The sequence below is a fragment of the Rhinatrema bivittatum genome, chromosome 2 (genome assembly GCF_901001135.1).
Source record: "Rhinatrema bivittatum chromosome 2, aRhiBiv1.1, whole genome shotgun sequence".
Classification (NCBI taxonomy): domain Eukaryota; kingdom Metazoa; phylum Chordata; class Amphibia; order Gymnophiona; family Rhinatrematidae; genus Rhinatrema; species Rhinatrema bivittatum.
Genome location: NC_042616.1, coordinates 103,141,637 through 103,148,892, shown reverse-complemented (window position 1 = coordinate 103,148,892; position 7,256 = coordinate 103,141,637). Strand labels below are relative to the sequence as shown.

Here is a 7,256-nt window from a genome sequence, read left to right as displayed (position 1 = left end):
ATTGTAATTTGCACTAACTTAGCTCTTCACACAGGTAATTACTGCAAATTGTGATAAATGCTATATTAGCATAAAACATGCCCCTTTTGCTATCGCATGCGGTACTTTCCGCATTTTGATAAATCCGGCCTCGATTAGCTAGCAGAAGTGTAGGCTTTTATATCCGGGATGCATGACTCATCACATGGGGACGCCCCTTAGGTTCGTGCCAAAGAAAGTATTTGAAGCAGGGCCGCACGGCGCGTGCGCGCCCTAAGGCAGCTGAGCAGCATCGCGGGAGGTAGTGCCCAAGCCGGACCGAGGACACCGGAGAGGACGGGCAGGCAGACACCGCAGCAGCCAAACATCCATCAACCGCGGGAGGAGTCGCCAGAGAGGTAAGGAGGGCGGCGACAGCAAACAGTAAACAGACAGCAATCAGCGCCTTTTAAACCACCTTGCTGTAAAATCCCCAACTCCTACTAAAAACCATATTATACAATAACAAAGCATCCCATTAGGAGTGGAGGATTGGTTAAAGCAGCATCCTGAGAACCAGGGAAACCAGAATTAGAATCCTATTTCTCTCACTGAGGCTTCTTGTGACCTCGGAAAGAACACATTCCATTGTGTTCAGTTCAAATGTTGGGGCCTATTTACTAAGCTGCATTAAGAACATAAGAACAGCATAAGAACATGCTGTCCAGCTGCCTTAGGGCGTGCGCACCGCGCGGCCCTGCTACAAATACTTTCTTTGGCGCAAACCTCAGGGGCGTCCCCCTGTGATGACATCACGCATCCCGGATACAAAAAGCCTACACTTCTGCTAGCTAATCGAGTTAGCAAGGTCAGGTATTCGTACTGGAAGTCCTTACAGATGGGATTCGCTCTCCATACCTAGCTACTCTGCCTCTCCATTATTGGACTTACTCTATTTGGGGTACCCGCTCCTGGGTCAGACCAAGGGTCCATCAAGCCTAGCATCCTGTCTCCAACAATGGCCAATCCAGGCCATAAGAACCTGGCAAGTACCCAAAAATTAAGTCTATCCCATATTACTGTTGCTAGTAATAGCAGTGGCTATTTTCTAAGTCAACTTAATTAATAGCAGGTAATAGACTTCTACAAGAACTTATCCAATCCTTTTTTAAACCCAGCTACACTAACTGCACTAACCACATCCCCTGGCAACAAATTCCAGAGTTTAATTGTGTGTTGAGTGAAAAAGAACTTTCTCCGATTAGTTTTACATGTGCCACATGCTAACTTCATGGAGTGCCCCTAGTCCTTCTATATCCAAAAGAGTAAATAACCAATTCACATTTACCCGTTCTAGACCTCTCATGATTTTAAACACCTCTATCATATCCCCCCTCTGCCGTCTCTTCTCCAAGCTGAACAGTCCTAACTTCTTTAGTCTTTCCTCATAGGGGAGCTGTTCCATCCCCTTTATCAATTTGGTCGCCCTTCTCTGTACCTTCTCCAGCGCAACTATATCTTTTTTGAGATGCGGCGACCAGAATTGTACACAGTATTCAAGGTGTGATCTCACCATGGAGCGATACAGAGGCATTATGACATTTTCTGTTTTATACACCATTCCCTTTCTAATAATTCCCAACATTCTGTTTGCTTTTTGACTGCTGCAGCACACTGAGCCAACGATTTCAATGTATTATCCACTATGACGGCTAGATCTCTTTCTTGGGTGGTAGCCTCCTAATACGGAACCTAACATTGTGTAACTATAGCATGGGTTATTTTTCCCTATATGCATCACCTTGCACTTATCCACATTAAATTTCATCTGCCATTTCAATGCCCAATTTTCCAGTTTCACAAGGTCTTCCTGCGATATATCACAATCCGCTTATGATTTAACTATTCTGAATAATTTTGTATCATCTGCAAATTTGATTACCTCACTTCTCATATTCCTTTCCAGATCATTTATAAATATACAAGCCGTTAAGCCCGTTAAAACGGGCTACATCCCTCTGTCTCTCACCTCCCCCTCATTCTCTCTCCCCTCACTCTTCACCACCCCCCTACCTCCCTCCCTCCCTCACCCACTCCTCCCCACCCTCCCTCTCCTCTCCTCTCACTCAGTCCCTCCCTCCCACTCAGTCTCACTCACTCCCTCCCCCCTCTCTCCCTCCCTCTCACTCACTCAGTCAGTCCCACTCACTCTCACTCAGTCCCACTCCCTCCGTCCTCTCCCTCCCTCTCTCTCCCTCAGTCCCACTCACTCCCTCTCACTCAGTCCCCCCTCCCTCTCTCAATCCCTCCCTCTCACTCAGTCACTCCCTCCCCCCTCTCTCCCTCCCTCCCTCTCTCTCCCTCAGTCCCACTCACTCCCTCTCACTCAGTCCCCCCTCCCTCTCACTCAGTCCCTCCCCCTCACTCAGTCCCTCCCTCCCCCCTCTCTCTCACTCAGTCACTCCCTCCCCCTCTCTCCCTCCCTCTCACTCACTCAGTCCCACTCACTCTCCCTCAGTCCCACTCCCTCCCTCTCTCTCCCAGTCCCACTCCCCTCCCTCAGTCCCACCTCTCCCTCTCACTCAGTCCCTCCCCCTCACTCAATCCCTCCCTCCCACTCAATCCCTCCCTCCCACTCTCTCTCTCCGTCCCTCCCTCCCACTCAGTCCGTCCCTCCCTCTCTCTCTCTTCTCCCTCCCTCGCTACTGGCCGCTACCGCCGCCCGCTACCGCCGTCGCCGCCGCTCGCTACCGCCGCCCGCTACCGCCCGCTGCCGGTACCGCCGCCGCTCGCTACCGCCGTCGCCGCCCGCTGCTGCCACTGGACGCCGCCGCTACCGCCGCCGCCGCCCGCTACCGCCGTCGCTACCGCCGCCGCTCGCTACCGCCCGCTGCCGGTACCGCCGCCGCTCGCTACCGCCGTCGCCGCCCGCTGCTGCCACTGGACGCCGCCATTTTTTTTCATTCTGACGCTGGCTCAGACCGACGTGCTCGCCCGCACATGCGCGGTAGAGCTGGTCTCTACTGCGCATTTGCGGCACGTCGGTCAAGCTTCGTTTATCTAGTAAGATTGAAAAACTCGGGTCCCAATATAGATCCCTGTGGCACTCTACTGCCCACTCCCCTCTACTGAGAAAATTGTCCATTTAATCCTACTCTGTGTTTCCTGTCTTTTAGCCAGTTTGTAATCCATGAAAGGACATCACCACCTATCCCATGACTTTTTACTTTCCTAGAAGCCTCTCATGAGGAACTTTGTCAAATGCCTTCTGAAAATCCAGATACACTACCTCTTTCGGTACACCTTTATCCACATGTTTATTAACTCCTTCAAAAAAGTGAAGCAAATTTGTGAGGCAAGACTTGCCCTGGGTAAAGCCATGCTGACTTTGTTCCATTAAACCATGTCTTTCTATATGTTCTGTGATTTTGATCTTTAGAACACTTTCCACTATTTTTCCTGGCATTGAAAGCCTAACTGGTCTGTGGTTTCCAGGATCACCCCTGGAGCCCTTTTTAAATATTGAGGTTATGTTAGCCACCCTCCAGTCTTCAGTTACAATGGATGATTTTAATGATAGGTTACACATTTTTACAAATTATAATAATGCATGTTATTAATTCATAATGTATTTTAGGAGTAATGCAGATTAATCTACAGTAGTGCAGCTCAGTGCACAAATAAATAAGACCCAAGATGAGTTAAAAATAATGATCTGCATTGTATGAAAATCAACTCATTATGGAAAAAGGATAACATGGCTTATGATAAACTTCATAAGCCTCATTATTCTCAGAAAGTTAACTACACCTCAAAAGATGTAATTATCTTTTTTTCTGGAAGCATCGGCAGGTTAATATGCCTGGCGATGCTCCCAGGGTTCACATGTAAAAAGGCCACATGTTCTTTTTAAAGCTCACCTCCCCACCTTAAAAACTGTCTGAGAGTTCCCAATATCCCTCACATCTCCAATGCAGCCAGCCTTGGACCGGCCATAAAAATGCAAAAAAAGGTCCCCTTGATAAGCTCCACCAGATCTTTTATGCCCATCCCTCTTTTTAAATACCCCTTTTCAGAATAGCCCCCAGGCTTCTCCCAGTTTACACCATTTGTGGAATTGTCTTTGAGGGCAGGATTAATTCCCACTCACTCCCACCCCGCTGGCACCATTGTGAAAAATGGTGCCAGCTGATCCCAGCTTCTACCTATGCCCCTCACTAGCAGGGCAAACAAGCAGCTGGGATCAGCCAGTACCATTTTTTCAAGATGGCACAGGCAGGACAGGATCGCTCCTGACCCCTGAAGACACTCCCACAAATGGGGAAAGTTAGGAGAAGCCTGAGGGCTACACCCAAGGAGGGTGGGGTACTAAAAAAAGAGGAAGGGGTAAAAAGGCCAGGATGGAGCTTGATAAGAGGAACATTTTTTCTATTTTCATGGGCTGGCTCAGGACTAGTGGGGAATGGAAGGGGTGTTGGGAACCCAGGGCCCACCATGGATATTTTTTCAAAGTGGGTTGAAGGGCTTTTATCTTTAAAAGATTAGTGACCCCCAGGCTGGAAGGCTGCCATCTCACATTGCCGCGGCTGTGAACGCATGGGAATCCTGGCTGTAGAAATGAACATTTGCAGGATAATTTTCCTGCAGTAGAACAGCATGGAAATGCGCTGTGTGGGGGTTTTTTTTTTCCCCCCTTTGGCAGGGAAATACCTTTTGTATCTGAATGTAATTTGCCTTGAGTTTGGATTTGGAAAGGCGGATAATTAAATCTAAAAAATCCAAGTCTTGGTGGCATCTTGGTTTGCTTGAAAAAAATGCAATCATTCAGTCCAAAGAAACAGAAGAAAGGGTTAATAACTACTTATGTGCTGTATATTATGCATGGAAAAATAAATTAATCATTACATAACATGTTTGTTCACAGCCTAATGTTCTTGCAAAACATACAGCATCCTCAGGAGTCCTCTTGTGCTTTTTGGTTTCCTCCTTGATTCATCCACTCGAGACTATAAACAATCTAATTTCAAGTGCTTGGCTTTAAAATATTTTTTTAATTTGCTAGGGAGATGGCATGCTGACAGATAAATTCAGAGCTGTATTAGTCCCATTACATTTATGAATGATGGCCCAAAGCCACTGCCAGATATATGTTATTTTTTTTTTTGTTCTTACCTTGCTGTGAATGCAGATCATGGCATTATTATTAGTACATTCTATCAAAACATTACTATAAATAAAGAATGTGTCATCTTCTTTGCCTTTGTATTAATAATACAATGCATTTTCTTTTGCAGGCCAAGCAAGCATTCAATTAATTAAGCAATTAGCTAAGAATGGCTAATAGTAGTACTCTGCAATTAAACTTTAGAATCTTATCACCCTTGCTTAATATTCAAAATGCCTTGGAATTAAAAAACAGAAGTACATTGTTTTCACATATAATCTCTTGGGTTTTCTTAAATTGCTGTTTTTAATGACAGTTAATTTGACTATGACAGTAGAGATTAAGCAGTCTTTCTCTTTGGTGGAGATTTGTACTTGATTGGAGTTATTCTCTGCATTTAGTTGATGTGGCTCTGAAAAAATAGATACAAATAAAGGTTTACTTCAACCAGTTTTAGTGTACAAGAACTTACATTTGCAAATATTTAATCTTTCTGTTGTTCTCACTTTTTTGTGTAATTTGTGGTGCATATATATTGCCTGATATTCCAGTCCAAAAGCTGGCAGGAGCTACACAGTGTACTGTTTTAGGAGCAATGGTGTAATCTATGATGTGTACATTTGTATACTTATAATGAAATGGCACTTAGGCCTGGATTTATCAAAATGCACTAAATATCACATGCGAAAGGAAAAGGGGCGTGTTTGATGGTAATAGGCAGTTTATCGCAATTTGCGCTAATACCTATGCAAAGTGCTAAGTCACCGCAAATTGCATTAACTTTTTCACACTGCGATAAGTGCCAGAATTGTATTTCCTACGTACAACCACTGGGGGGGGGGGGGGGCATGTTTAGTAGGTCTAAGCTCCCAGAGAGCCAGCCTAGCTGTCAGGGCCCTTGGGGGATGGGGGAGAAAGAGAGAGAGAGAGACTACTTATAAAGGCTCTTATATAATTAAATTATCTATACCACTGTAAGAGGGGCAACTATTAACTCAGGGTGAGGTTTTGGTGGTGGCTTATGTTTTTTTTTTGGGGGGGCAGTTTTACACGCACAGTCAGAAATATGAACAGCACAGTAGATATAAGTGAAGATTAGATGTGATTTGGAGTGATGACAGATACACAAAGATGAGATTTGACCATTGTACTCTCAACCAAGTTTGATAGCAGCTAGGTAGAGCATGCATCAAGCTAGGTTGAGAGTACATATTACAAATGTCATCTTTTTGTAACTTTCATTACTCCAAATCACATAAAATCTTCACTAATGTTTTATATGCCCTGACTATACATATAAAACTGCCCTCCAAAACCTAGGCCACAATCAAAACCTCACCCCGACTTCAGAATGACCCCTCTTATAGAGGTATAAAAAGTTGACTAATAGATGTGCCTCTCTAGAGGTTCTCTCTCTCTCTCTCCCCCCCCCCCCCCCCCCCCCATACTGGGATTTGTGATCTTTATTACAAATCCCATTTCAAGCATACCACCAAGAAAAAAGGTGTAGTTATTTCCAACATGGTCCAAGGAAACAAACCGGTAACCGATCCAAGATGGCTAGCAGCAAACAACAAACAGGGTGGAATCGGTATAAAAATGGACTTTATTGGATCTCGCCCGACTCTGGCCGAGTTTCGCTCAAAGAGCTGCCTCAGGGGCTTAGGAGCCACTTGAATTGGCTCAAATTAACACGGACTTCACATGTATCACAATTGAAGAAGCAATAATCAGCAAACTGACTATTGGACCTGTTCTGAGACAGATATTTCCGTTAGCAGACCACTGCTCTGCACAGCATTTGTTTGAGCGGCGTGTAGAATTGTGATATTACTGCCCATACAGTGGTCTGCTAACGGAAATATCTGTCTCAGAACAGGTCCAATAGTCAGTTTGCTGATTATTGCTTCTTCAATTGTGATACATGTGAAGTCCGTATTAATTTGAGCCAATTCAAGTGGCTCCTAAGCCCCTGAGGCAGCTCTTTGAGCGAAACTCGGCCAGAGTCGGGCGAGATCCAATAAAGTCCATTTTTATACCGATTCCACCCTGTTTGTTGTTTGCTGTTATTTCCAACATTAAATCATGCAATTGCATGTGTTACACTATCACATGCAACATTAAACACCCCTCA

The 7,256-nt window shown here is 45.1% G+C and overlaps 1 protein-coding gene across 1 annotated transcript in view; it reads left to right on the top strand.

Moving 5' to 3' along the window:
* LOC115083222 (receptor-type tyrosine-protein phosphatase N2-like) overlaps positions 1-7,256 on the top strand; it is a 1,006,533-nt gene that overhangs the window by 263,106 nt on the left and 736,171 nt on the right. The gene's annotated exons all lie outside the window — the stretch shown is intronic.